Source organism: Salmo salar, chromosome 27 (genome assembly GCF_965601325.2).
Source record: "Salmo salar chromosome 27, fSalSal1, whole genome shotgun sequence".
Lineage (NCBI taxonomy): Eukaryota > Metazoa > Chordata > Actinopteri > Salmoniformes > Salmonidae > Salmo > Salmo salar.
Genome location: NC_138317.1, coordinates 16,703,737 through 16,718,336, shown reverse-complemented (window position 1 = coordinate 16,718,336; position 14,600 = coordinate 16,703,737). Strand labels below are relative to the sequence as shown.

Here is a 14,600-nt window from a genome sequence, read left to right as displayed (position 1 = left end):
GTATTACTGTTTTTATTTTTATTAAATTTGCTAACATTTCTAAAAACCTGTTTTCACTTTGTCATTATGGGGTATTGTGTGTAGATTGATGAGTACAGTTTTTCATTTAATCCATTTTAGAATAAGGCTGGCTGTAAGGTAAACAAATGTAGGAAAATTCGAGGGGTCTAAATACTGTTGCACTGTATATCTATAAATAGCATAGTAATGTTTTGGTCAAACTAAGGTTGGTGTTCATTTACTTATTTATAACGATAAAAGACAAGGTTTCAGTGTGGGAAAGTTATTGTCATCACACCTGTTTGAACACAGGTAAATTCTTTCTACAGCTGTTTTCTTTCAAAATCTCCATTCAGTCAATTCAAGTCTAATTTATTTCTACTGACAATTTTGAATAGCCTGTCCAATCATACTTACATTGTGTCATTGTTGTAACTGAAACACTGCTGGGTTTGAAAGTGGTTAATATTTTAATGACATCACTTTCAAACAGATACCATATGTCAGGATTAAAAAAGAAAATGTCTTTTCCGTTTTGTGTTCATGTTTTGTGGTGTGGCATTCTTCCCAAATGTGCCTGTTTTCTTTGAGCATCAGCACTTAAAGTAAATGTTCACTACAAAATCAAAGTTCATCAGACATTTTTAGATGGAGATGAGTCCATGTCCATCTGTTGTATAGGTCCCACTATGAATGAGAAAATAGAGGTGCGACTCATCCATGAACACCTGCTCGGAGTACACGTCCTGGTAATCCGTCTGGCCCTGCGGCCTTGTGAATGTTAACCTTTTTAAACGTCAAGAGACAACTACTTAGTTAAGTGGCAAGGCATAGTGAAAACAAGCATACAATATGCAAACTGGACTCCCAGTTCTTATGTTGTCCCAGCAATTTTCATTTGATTGTATCTATGTTGTTTGTATGGTAGCAGGCTTGGTAGATGAGGGACCTCTCTCTCAGTTGAAGTTGATGATCATTTGAAGGAGGGGAGCGGTGGGGAAGTCCATGGTGATGATTCCGAACCGCCTGCTCTGCCCTATCTGTGCCATCAGGTAGTCATACAGGTGGGCGTTGATTTGCTGGGCTCCGCTGCCGTAAGTGAGACAGATATGGTCCTTGTTGCCCACAGGGGCAGCTTCCAGATGTTCATGCACACTTTGCCATTTCTCAGCCACATGCAGGAGGGTGTTGACCTGGGGAGACAAGTATATGACACTCAATAAATGTTCCTATCAAATCAAATCAAATGTATTTACATCAGCTGATATCTCCAAGTGCTGTACAGAAACCCAGCCTAAAACCCCAAACAGCAAGCAATGCAGGTGTAGAAGCACGGTGGCTAGGAAAAACTCCCTAGAAAGGCCAAAACCTAGGAAGAAACGTAGAGAGGAACCAGGCTATGAGGGGTGGCCAGTCCTCTTCTGGCTGTGCCAGGTGGAGATTATAACAGAACATGGCCAAGATGTACAAATGTTCATAAATGACAAGCATGGTCAAATAATAATAATCACAGTAGTTGTCGAGGGTGCAACAAGTCAGCATCTCAAGAGTAAATGTCAGTTGGCTTTTCATAGCCGATCATTGAGAGTATCTCTACCGCTCCTGCTGTCTCTAGAGAGTTGAAAACAGCAGGTCTGGGACAGGTAGCACGTCTGGTGAACAGGTAAGGGTTCCATAGCCGCAGGCAGAACAGTTGAAACTGGAGCAGCAGCACGGCCAGGTGGACTGGGGGCAGCAAGGAGTCATCATGCCAGGTAGTCCTGAGGCATGGTCCTAGGGCTCAGGTCCTCCGAGAGAGAGAAAGAAAGAAAGAGAGAAAGAAAGAGAGAATTAGAGAGAGCATACTTAAATTCACACAGGACACCGGATAAGACAGGAGAAATACTCCAGATATAACAGACTGACCCTAGCCCCCCGACACATAAACTACTGCAGCATAAATACTGGAGGCTGAGACAGGAGGGGTCAGGAGACACTGTGGCCCCATCCGATGATACCCCCGGACAGGGCCAAACAGGAAGGATATAACCCCACCCACTTTGCCAAAGCACAGCCCCCACACCACTAGAGGGATAACCTCAACCACCAACTTACCATCCTGAGACAAGGCCGAGTATAGCCCACAAAGATCTCCGCCACGGCACAACCCAAGGGGGGGCGCCAACCCAGACAGGAAGACCACGTCAGTGACTCAACCCACTCAAGTGACGCACCCCTCCTAGGGACGGCATGTAAGAACACCAATAAGCCAGTGACTCAGCCCCTGTAATAGGGTTAGAGGCAGAGAATCCCAGTGGAGAGAGGGGAACCGGCCAGGCAGAGACAGCAAGGGCGGTTCGTTGCTCCAGAGCCTTTCCGTTCACCTTCACACTCCTGGGCCAGACTACACTCAATCATAGGACCTACTGAAGAGATGAGTCTTCAGTAAAGACTTAAAGGTCGAGATCGAGTCTGCGTCTCTCACATGGGTAGGCAGACCATTCCATAAAAATGGAGCTCTATAGGAGAAAGCCCTGCCTCCAGCTGTTTGCTTAGAAATTCTAGGGACAATTAGGAGGCCTGCGTCTTGTGACCGTAGCATACGTGTAGGTATGTACGGCAGGACCAAATCGGAAAGATAGGTAGGTGCAATCCCATGTAATGCTTTGTAGGTTAGCAGTAAAACCTTGAAATCAGCCCTTGCCTTAACAGGAAGCCAGTGTAGGGAGGCTAGCACTGGAGTAATATGATTTTAAAAAATGGTTCTAGTCAGGATTCTAGCAGCCGTATTTAGCACTAACTGAAGTTTATTTAGTACTTTATCCAGGTAGCCGGAAAGTAGAGCATTGCAGTAGTCCAACCTAGAAGTAACAAAAGCATGGATGAATTTTTCTGCATAATTTTTGGACAGAAAGTTTCTGATTTTTGCAATGTTACGTAGATGGAAAAAAGCAGTCCTTGAAACAGTCTTGATATGTTCTTCAAAAGAGAGATCAGGGTCCAGAGTAATGCCAAGGTCCTTCACAGTTTTATTTGAGACGACTGTACAACCATCAAGATTAATTATAAGATTCAACAGAAGATCTCTTTGTTTCTTGGGACCTAGAACAAGCATCTCTGTTTTGTCCGAGTTTAAAAGTAGAAAGTTTGCCATCCACTTCCTTATGTCTGAAACACAGGCTTCTAGCGAAGGCAATTTTGGGGCTTCACCATGTTTCATTGAAATGTACAGCTGTGTGTCATCCGCATAGCAGTGAAATTTAACATTATGTTTTCGAATGACATCCCCAAGAGGTAAAATATATAGTGAAAACAATAGTGGTCCTAAAACGGAACCTTGAGGAACACCGAAATTTACAGTTGATTTGTCAGAGGACAAACCATTCACAGAGACAAACTGATATCTTTCCGACAGATAAGATCTAAACCGGCCAGAACTTGTCCGTGTAGACCAATTTGGGTTTCCAATCTCTCCAAAAGAATGTGGTGATCGATGGTATCAAAAGCAGCACTAAGATCTAGGAGCACGAGGACAGATGCAGAGCCTCGGTCTGACGCCATTAAAAGCTCATTTGCCACCTTCACAAGTGCAGTCTCAGTGCTATGATGGGGTCTAAAACCAGACTGAAGCGTTTCGTATACATTGTTTGTCTTCAGGAAGGCAGGGAGTTGCTGCGCAACAGCTTTTTATAAACATTTTGAGAGGAATGGAAGATTCGATATAGGCCGATAGTTTTTTATATTTTCTGCGTCAAGATTTGGCTTTTTTAAGAGAGGCTTTATTACTGCCACTTTTAGTGAGTTTGGTACCCATCCGGTGGATAGAGAGCCGTTTATTATGTTCAACATAAGAGGGCCAAGCACAGGAAGCAGCTCTTTCAGTAGTTCAGTTGGAATAGGGTCCAGTATGCAGCTTGAAGGTTTAGAGGCCATGATTATTTTCATCATTGTGTCGAGATATAGTACTAAAACACTTTAGTGTCTCCCTTGATCCTAGGTCCTGGCAGAGTTGTGCAGACTCAGGACAACGGAGCTTTGGAGGAATACGCAGATTTAAAGAGGAGTCCGTCATTTGCTTTCTAATGATCATGATCTTTTCCTCAAAGAAGTTCATGAATTTATTACTTCTGAAGTGAAAGCCATCCTATCTTGGGGAATGCTGCTTTTTACTTAGCTTTGCGACAGTATAAAAAATACATTTCAGATTGTTCTTATTTTCCTCAATTAAGTTGGAAAAATAGGATGATCGAGCAGCAGTGAGGGCTCTTCGATACTGCACGGTACTGTCTTTCCAAGCTAGTCGGAAGACTTCCAGTTTGGTGTGGCACCATTTCCGTTCCAATTTTTTGGAAGCTTGCTTCAGAGCTCATGTATTTTCTGTATACCAGGGAGCTAGTTTCTTATGACAAATGTTTTTAGTTTTTAGGGGTGCAACTGCATCTAGGGTATTGCGCAAAGTTAAATTGAGTTCCTCAGTTAGGTGGATAACTGATTTTTGTCATCTGATGTCCTTGGGTAGGCAGAGGGAGTCTGGAAGGGCATCAAGGAATCTTTGGGTTGTCTTTGAATTTACAGTGGGGGAAAAAAGTATTTGATCCCCTGCTGATTTTGTACGTTTGCCCACTTACAAAGAAATGATCAGTCTATAATTTTAATAGTAGGTTTATTTGAACAGTGAGAGACAGAATAACAACAAAAGAATCCAGAAAAACGCATGTCAAAAATGTTATAAAATGATTTCCATTTTAATGAGGGAAATAAGTATTTCACCCCTCTGCAAAACATGACTTAGTACTTGGTGGCAAAACCCTTGTTGGCAATCACAGAGGTCAGACGTTTCTTGTAGTTGGCCACCAGGTTTGCACACATCTCAGGAGGGATTTTGTCCCACTCCTCTTTGCAGATCTTCTCCAAGTCATTAAGGTTTCGAGGCTGACGTTTGGCAACTCGAACCTTCAACTCCCTCCACAGATTTTCTATGGGATTAAGGTCTGGAGACTGGCTAGGCCACTCCAGGACCTTAATGTGCTTCTTCTTGAGCCACTCCTTTGTTGCCTTGGCCGTGTGTTTTGGGTCATTGTCATGCTGGAATACCCATCCACGACCCATTTTCAATGCCCTGGCTGAGGGAAGGAGGTTCTCACCCAAGATTTAACAGTACATGGCCCCGTCAAATGATGCGGTGAAGTTGTCCTGTCCCCTTAGCAGAAAAACACCCCCAAAGCATAATGTTTCCACCTCCATGTTTGACGGTGGAGATGGTGTTGTTGGGGTCATAGGCAGCATTCCTCCTCCTCCAAACACGGCGAGTTGAGTTGATGCCAAAGAGCTCCATTTTGGTCTCATCTGACCACAACACTTTCACCAGTTGTCCTCTGAATCATTCAGATGTTCATTGGCAAACTTCAGACGGGCATGTATAAGTATTCTTGAGCAGGGGGACCTTGCGGGCACTGCAGGATTTAAGTCCTTCACGGCGTAGTGTGTTACCAATTGTTTTCTTGGTGACTATGGTCCCAGCTGCCTTGAGATCATTGACAAGATCCTCCCATGTAGTTCTGGGCTGATTCCTCACCATTCTCATGATCATTGCAACTCCAAGAGGTGAGATCTTGCATGGAGCCCCAGGCTGAGGGATATTGACAGTTGTTTTGTGTTTCTTCCATTTGCGAATAATCGCACCAAATTTTGTCACCTTCTCACCAAGCTGCTTGGCGATGGTCTTGTAGCCCATTCCAGCCTTGTGTAGGTCTACAATCTAGTCCCTGATATCCTTGGAGAGCTCTTTGGTCTTGGCCATGGTGGAGAGTTTGGAATCTGATTGATTGATTGCTTCTGTGGACAGGTGTCTTTTTTACAGGTAACAAGCTGTGGTTAGGAGCACTCCCTTTAAGAGTGTGCTCCTAATCTCAGATCGTTACCTGTATAAAAGACACCTGGGAGCCAGAAATCTTTCTGATTGAGAGGCGGTCAAATACTTATTTCCCTCATTAAAATGCAAATCATTTTCTAACATTTTTGGACATGCGTTTTTCTGGATATTTTTGTTGTTATTCTGTCTCTCACTGTTCAAATAAACCTACCATTAAAATTATAGACTGATCCTTTCTTTATCAGTGGGCAAACGTACAAAATCAGCAGGGGATAAAATACTTTTTTCCCCCACTGTATAGCATGACTTTTGATACTCCTTGGTTGGGGTCTGAGAAGATTATTTGTTGCGATTGCAAACGTAATAAAATGGTGGTCCGATAGTCCAGGATTATGAGGAAAAACATTAAGATCCACAACATTTATTCCACGGCACAATGACTGTGGCAGTGAGTAGGTCCAGAGACATGTTGGACAAAACTCACTGAGTCGATGATGGCTCCGAAAGCCTTTTGGAGTGAGTCTGTGGACTTTTCCATGTGAATATTAAAGTCACCAAAAATTTGAATATTATCTGCTATGACTACAATGTCCGATAGGAATTCAGGGAACTCAGTGAGGAATGCTGTATATGGCCCAGGAGGCCTGTAAACAGTAGCTAGAAAAAGTGATTGAGTAGGCTGCATAGATTTCATGACTAGAAGCTCAAAAGTCGAAAACGTCGCTGTTTTCTTGGGGTAAATTGAAATTTGCTATCGTAAATGTTAGCAACACTTCCGCCTTTGCAGGATGCATGGGGGATATGGTCACTAGTGTAACCAGGAGGCGAGGCCTCATTTAACACAGTAAATTCATCAGGCTTAAGCCATGTTTCAGTCAGGCCAATCACATCAAGATTATGATCAGTGATTAGTTCATTGACTATAACTGCCTTTGAAGTGAGGGATCTAACATTAAGTAGGCCTATTTTGAGATGTGAGGTATCACGATCTCTTTCAATAATGGCAGGAATGGAGGAGGTCTTTATTCTAGTGAGATTGCTAAGGCGAACACTGCCATGTTTAGTTTTGCCCAACCTAGGTCGAGGCACAGACACGGTCTCAATGGGGATAGCTGAGCTGACAACACTGACTGTGCTAGAGGAAGACTCCACTAAGCTGGCTAACAGCATGCTGCCTGGCCTGCACCATATTTCATTGTGGAGCTAGGGGAGTTAGAGCCCTGTCTATGTTCGTAGATAAGATGAGAGCACCCCTCCAGCTAGGATGGAGTCCGTCACTCCTCAACAGGCCAGGTTTGGGCCTGTTTGTGGGTGAGTCCCAGAAAGAGGGCCAATTATCTACAAATTCTATCTTTTGAGAGGGGCAGAAAACAGTTTTCAACCAGCGATTGAGTTGTGAGACTCTGCTGTAGAGCTCATCACTCCCCCTAACTGGGAGGGGGCCAGAGACAATTACTCGATGCCGACACATCTTTCTAGCTAATTTACACGCTGAAGCTATGTTGCGCTTGGTGACCTCTGACTGTTTCATCCTAACATCGTTGGTGCCGACGTGGATAACAATATCTCTATACTCTCTACACTCGCCAGTTTTAGCTTTAGCCAGCACCATCTTCAGATTAGCCTTAACGTCGGTAGCCCTGCCCCCTGGTAAACAGTGTATGATCGCTGGATGATTCGTTTTAAGTCTAATACTGCGGGTAATGGAGTCGCCAATGACTAGGGTTTTCAATTTGTCAGAGCTAATGGTGGGAAGCTTCGGCATCTCAGACCCCGTAACGGGAGGAGTAGAGACCAGAGAAGGCTCGGCCTCTGACTCCGACTCGCTGCTTAATGGGGAGAACCGGTTGAAAGTTTCTGTCGGCTGAATGAGCGACACCGGTTGAGCATTCCTACAGCATTTCCCTCCAGAAGCCATGAGAAAGTTGTAGGGGACCGTGCGAGGGGATTTATACTAACGTTACTATCTGTACTTACTGGTGGCACAGACGCTGTTTCATCCTTTCCTACACTGAAATTACCCTTGCCTGACGATTGCGTCTGAAGCTGGGCTTGCAGCACAGCTATCCTCGCCGTAAGGCGATTGTTCTCCTGTATATTATGAGTACAACGACTGCAATTAGAAGGCATCATGTTAATGTTACTACTTAGCTTCGGCTGTTGGAAGTCCTGACGAACCATCTCCAGATAAAACGTCCGGAGTGAAAAAGTTGAATGAAAAAAGTTGAGTGAGGGAAAAACTAAAAATATAAATTGTAATTAAAAAGTAAAAACCGTAAAGTTGTCAGGTAGCAAAGTAAGGTTGGCAACAAAACACACATCAGCACGTAAACAAGTCTGCAAGTTGTGACCGGAAAAACAATTTAATTTTCAAAAATGACTGTCTCCTTACCCTCCAGTCGTCTGCGATGTCCAGGCCCATTCCAAGGTCAGGTCCGCCAAAGTCCTGCAGGACAATGAGCTTCCCTCTGTTCTGTCCCACAGTGGGCATGAGCCGACTGTTCCACAGCAGGTCCCAGTCGGCGTAGAGGTGGATGTAGCTGCCTACCGCCCGTAGATGTCGAAGGACTCACTGAACTCCTCCTTGAGCCGCACCAGCACCATCTCGCTGGTGTACTCACTTAGGAAGTCGGCCACGCCCTCCAGCACGTCGCTGAAGTGCGCCCAGAGGTAAGACACGCCGTGGTGGATGGTGAGGTTGCCACGCAAATGGTGCACACGCACGTCCAGGAAGCGCACACCGGCCTGGAGCTGCGATGCCAGCCTCCAGGACTGGCACTCGGCCAAGGCGCCGCTGTAGATGGCCATGGTGACCTCGGACAGCAGGCAGCTGTCCGGGAAGCCCGCCGTCCAGGAGGGGTTGACAAACTCGGGGGCTGGAGTATGTTGTCGTACTCGGGCCTCTGGATGGTACTGTTGCTCAAGCAAACAACCCTGGTGGGTAGTTAGTTTGGTGTCAAAGGTCAATACCTAATCCTGAAGTTAGCAAATTATTATACTCACAACTGACACTCACACCACTCTTACACTCCTTCTCTAGGGTTGTGTCTAAATTTTCCTGAATGATGTCCTTTCCTTATATCCTTTACTTAATAACTACAGAAGGCTTAGATTGGCCTCTTCTATATTGCTTTGTCCCCTCCAGTCATTTCAGATCAGTGCTAATGACATTGTCTCCTTGAACTATTCAAGACTATTGAGACACAACCCCTGACTACCTTTGAAACAAGATACGCACCCCAGTAGGACCATCAGCTTGATTAACATCTTCCACATCCTTATATTAAGCAAACCAGACAGCACAATTTTCATTTTTCTATTTTTATTTACGGATCCAACATTTACACTCCAACACTCAGACATAATTTACGAACGAAGCATTTGTGTTTAGTGAGTCCACCAGATCATAGGCAGTAGGGATGACGAGGGATGTTCTCTTGATAAGTGTGTGAATTTGACAATTTTCCTGTCCTGTTAAGCATTTAAAATGTACTTGGTTGTCAGGGAAAATGTATGGAGCAAAAAGTGCATTATTTTCTTTAGGAATGTAGTGGAGTAGTAGTAAAAGTTGTCAAAAATAGAAATATTAAAGTACAGATATAAAAAAAAAATACTTGTATAATACTTGAAATTATTTTTACTTAAGTACTTTACTCTACTGGTGTGTGCATGTGTGTGAGAGAGAGATTGAAAGTTGTGGTGTGATATGTTGGTTGAGTACTGTGAAAGCAGAAAATAAAGAATTGGCATGCAAATTGATGAACATACAGTAGATATATTATATTCTGATGGATTCCCCCTACCCTTATCCCTACAACACTATAAAACAATTATTGCTACTGAAGGTGTGGATGTATTTGATATACCTAAAACAATAGACACCCTGCCTGTCCTCTGTTTGGGTTACAACCATAAAGCAGTCAGCTGCATTTTCCCCTTCATCCAATCAGCACAGCCCGAACAAGAGCCATGTTTCCTCGTTCCTCTGTCCTTATATGTCAGAATGTAGGCTGGGCTTCTCAGACTGTGGGACTCCTGGAAAATGGTGGCTTGGAAATATTGACAGCTTGTGTGAAGAGAAGTATAACAATAGCTTGAACTCAGGTAAAGATAAGAAATGTATCCTCAATGGCTTTGTATTATCTTTTGGGGGTTTATCTGAAAAGGAACTCTGTTTAGATATATTTAATTCAAAAGGGAAATCAGTGGTTCATGATACATGCTTGTGGTTGGAGATACAGGAAATGTATTTAGTTAGACCAAAATGAATGTGATTTACTAATGGCAAAAGGTTCTCTGAATTGATGAAGATTGGCATGTGCCTTCATCATTTTGTTAATCTTTAGAAAAACTGGCACTGTAATAGGAGGTCAATGATCGAACTTAACGTACCCTCGAGACACCCACTGGTCTTCCTGAAGTTTTTTTTTCTGCATTGCCGGCTTGGGCATGATGAGTAAGAGCTAAGTTATGAACTATGATTATAAATGTTTTGTGTGTTTGGCCACTGCCACACAGATCAGTTGGTGTACACACACAGGACAGCAGCCACTCCCTTTAAACCAGTTACCCAAATGGATGTCTGTGTGGGGTTTGGAATTTAGAAGCATTCTATGCCCTGTATTTGAATGAAATACTCTACTTGATTAGAACTGATCGCTCAGTCATAAATATGAAAATGAAAAGTTTGATAATGAAATATGTTTCTCTTAGAAAGGCATTGTCTCTCTTTCTCTTTCAAATAAGAAATAACAGTTCATCTTGGCTTCTAAACCTAAGTAATTAGTGACTTGTTGCCCTGGCCTGTAGACTTGTTGCTTACTACACAACTAGGGGCTTTATGAGTGGTGTCACTCAGGAGTATTACGACTGTAAATTGATACCTGAAGCTAAAAGACACAGTGACATAATTCATGTGTAGAATGTAACTTGAGAACTAAGATTCCTGATTTTGCCTGCAGCATTAAAAGTAATAAGATTGGAATTCTACTGAAACATTGGTCAATCCTCCATCTACAAGAAAAACAGAAACAGTTCAGTTCATTGTCTACTCAGCTTGACAGTGTCTGCTCTTTCTCTCCTTTCTCTTCCTCTTCCTCTATCTTTTTTTATCTCTCTCTCTGTCTGTCTTGCTCACTGTTTGTCAGAGTCAGAAGCTCACAGCGATGGCTGACGCCGGGCAGATCAGAAAGACAGCGGTCAAGGTGCTGGGCTGCGTGGAGAAGGTATCCTCTTTCGCCTCGTCCATCAACCCCCTCTTCGGCATCGTCTCCTCCCTGGTGGGGGTGGTGCGCATAGGCCTGGTGGGCGATGAGGCGCACGCCCTGGACAAGGACTTCCAGGTGGTGCACGGCAAGCTGGAGAGCATCTCTGCGAAGAACCGCCAATGCCTGCGGCAGATCCGTGTGGACGAGGTCAATGAGACGTTTGGTAAGTACGAGGAGTACATCAAGCACCAGTACGCCGCCTTCAGCTCCATGGTGGCGCTGGTGAGGAAGGACCCAGAGGGAGCGCGGCGCCACATGGACAACTTCGAATGGGTCTATGAGAGGGACAAGAGCGACCTGAGCCTGGACGTGTACTACCGGGGCGTAATGGGCACCGGGTCGGTGTTCGGAAGGCCCCTGCTGAAGGTGTACCTGGAGCACTGCAACGGAGACCGCAGGGTCATGGAGCACTGGTGCTCCCAGGTGGGACACCTGTTCCACATCGGCTTGATCGCCCTCATGGCCTACACAGCGGTGACAGAGGACGACGAGGACGAGGTGCGAGAGAAGTGGGCCAAGCGTGTGGAGGACATCCAAGCCAAGATGCAGGAGGTTTTGAGTCAGTGCAAAGAGGAGGAGAGAAGTCTTCCCTAAAGCTTGGGGAAGGGGAGAGGTGGGGGCCCTGTCCAGAAATTACCCTTACTCCCAGTCCTGGAGTGCTACTGGGTGTGTAGTATGTCCTGGGTGTTCCTACCCTGCTCGAATATATCCGATTCTACTAATCAGCTGCTGATCATGGGCCTAATTAGCTAAACCGGGTATGTTAGAGCAGGGATGGAATAAAAGCCTGCAGACCCAGTAGCTATTCAGTAAAAAGTCTGGCCACCCCTGCTCTAACTCCTTTTTAGAACTGGATAGGTACAAGCAATTTGGCTGTAGCTCCACCTTGCTCTGGATTTTTTTGCCAAACATTTCTTTGACCTGTCCAATTTATTCTGATCAACACAAGTGCCAAGGGGTAGGGGCTAGGGGTTGATTCTTGAGAGGGCCAATGATTTGAAGGGAGGTTGAGTTTTGTGGTTAAAACTGTGGAGAAGAGCTTCGTTCCCACTTTCTCAGCAACCAGACTCATTCAAGTGGACCAAGTAAAGCAAGGAAATCATATATTATGAATAGATGGGAAACTAAATTCACAGTAAAAGCAATCAAATGTGTTGTCATTTATTTGGGTCAACTGAACTCTGTTGTTGTGGCAATAGTTCCTAACTTGAACTTGTGTTCATACAGCTGCCTTATAGAGCCTACCTGTCAATACTCTCTGACTGTCTGTTAATGTTTTATACACTGTCTTCAATAAACAAGTCGAAATTATGACCCATATTACAGTATGCACAATAATCATTTGACTGAAACACTAGTATCTCTCTCTCGCTCTGTTTGCTATGTGGCCAATGATGTCACCATACATCAGGGGTTCCCAACCTAGGGACCTTCCTTGATTTTGAGGGGTACAATTCGTAATTGTTTATACCGATCTAAAACGACGTAGAAATCTGTGATGCTTTATGCTAGAAACAAGAGGTACAATGCCAGATGAAGACTGATGCACATGGGAATATCAATCAATCAAATGTATTTATAAAGGCCTTTTTTTAACATTTGGGGCGGCAGGTAACCTAGTGGTTAGAGCGCTGGGCCAGTAACCGAAAGGTTGCTGGATCGAATCCCTGAGCTGACAAGGGAACAAGGGAGCTAACCCAGTGTTCCCTGGTAGGTTGTCATTGTAAATAAGAATTTGTTCTTAACTGACTTGCCTAGTTCAATAAAGGTTAAAAAACAAACAGTGAGCAATGCAGATGTAGAAGCATGGTGCTTAGGAATAACTCACTAGGAAGAAACCTAGGAACCAGGCTTTGAGGGGTGGCCAGGCTGTACCGGGTGGATATTATAAGAGTAGATGGCCATTAAGGCATTCAGAGGTTGAGACAGCAGGTGAGGGAGAGAGAGGGTCAAATACAGCAGGTCTGGGACAAGGTAGCATAATTTCACCAGATAGGACAGACTGACCTTAGCCCCCAGGCGCATAGACTATTGCAGCATAGCTACTGGAGGCTGAGACAGGGCCGGGGACACTGTGGCCTTGTCCGATGATACCCCTGGACAGGGCCAACCAGGCAGAATATAACCCTTCCCACTTTGCCAAAGTACAGCCCCCACACCACAAGAAGGATATCAACCGACCACCAATTTACTACCCTGAGACAAGGCTGAGTATAGTCCACAAAGTTCTCCTCCACCGCACAACCCGAGGGGGTGCAAAACCAGACAGGAAGATCATGTGAGTGACTCATCCCACTCAAGTCGAGTATAGCAAAAAAAAGCCTGACATGACATGACGCACCCCTCCTAGGAACGGCATGGAAGAGCACTAGTAAGCCAGTGAATCAGCCCCCATAATAGGGTCAAAGGCAGAAAATCCCAGTAAAAAGATGGGAGACGGCCAGGCAGAGATAGCAAGGGCGGTTCGTCCAATCAGTGCCTTGCCATTCACCTTCGCACCCCTGGACCAGACTACATTCATTCATAGGACCTACTGAAGAGATGAGTTTTCAGTAAAGCCTGCGTCTCTCACATGGATAGGCAGACCATTCCATAAAAATGAAGCACTATAGGAGAAAGCCCTGGCTCCAGCATGTTTGCTTAGAAATTCTAGGGACAATAAGGAGGCCTGCGTCTTGTGACCATGTAGCGTACTTGTAGGTATGTACAGCAGGACTAAATCGGAGAGATAGGTTGGAGCAAGTCCATTTAATGCATTGTAGGTTGTGGCGGATGAATCAGAATTAGTTTGGGTAACATAGATAATTAAGATGTCTTATCTGCATAATATGCTAATGTGATATACTTGTTATTAGAATGTATCCCTTTTGACTCTGGTGTTGGCAGTTGCACTTCTTCCCTCAGCTGGGGCTCAGTCACTTGGGGCCCAGAGAGGGGAGAGGTCAGACTTGTCTTTTACATGTCTCTGGTGCTATGCAGAATATCAGAAAGGGAAGAAGACAGGATGGAACATGGTTTTCATATGTGAATGTGTCTTTACCTATTCTTAAACCATGTGAAGGGATGGCATGATTAAGGGGGAACAAATTACTTGTCTCCACAATGTCAGTGCGCAAGTCACTCCCTCCTTTGACATTGGGGGGAGGTGTATGGCAGTGTATGGAACCATTGTATGTCCTCTCTGATGTTGCACTTATCCTGGGATAGTATATGACCTAGAGACTCACTCCCCTCAGTGAGCTTGTCCAGGAGTGGGGTCAAGAAGGGGTTTTACTTGAGATGGGAGTATCTAGAGTTGACAATTGAGTTATGCCATTGGATGAGTTGGTGTTTTTGTTCTATACCATACCAGGAAGAGACGGTTCCAGTTTGGAGTAGGAGGGCCAGACACTGGTCTATACAATGAAAACTGTTGACATAGCAGATGCTGTCTGCTATGTATTATAGATATCTTTCATACAAATCTTAACCTTGTGACCATT

The 14,600-nt window shown here is 44.5% G+C and overlaps 1 non-coding gene and 1 pseudogene across 1 annotated transcript; one reads left to right on the top strand and one right to left on the bottom strand.

Annotated features, from left to right (window-relative positions):
- Positions 1-515: 515 nt before the first annotated feature.
- Positions 516-9,163, bottom strand: LOC106588531 (1-phosphatidylinositol phosphodiesterase-like; annotated as a pseudogene).
- Positions 9,164-9,848: 685 nt separating this feature from the next.
- LOC106588565 (protein rapunzel) lies at positions 9,849-12,438 on the top strand. The gene is made up of 2 exons (XR_014382922.1): positions 9,849-9,955; positions 10,999-12,438. It is a non-coding gene; the product is annotated as a protein rapunzel (transcript).
- Positions 12,439-14,600: the final 2,162 nt, after the last annotated feature.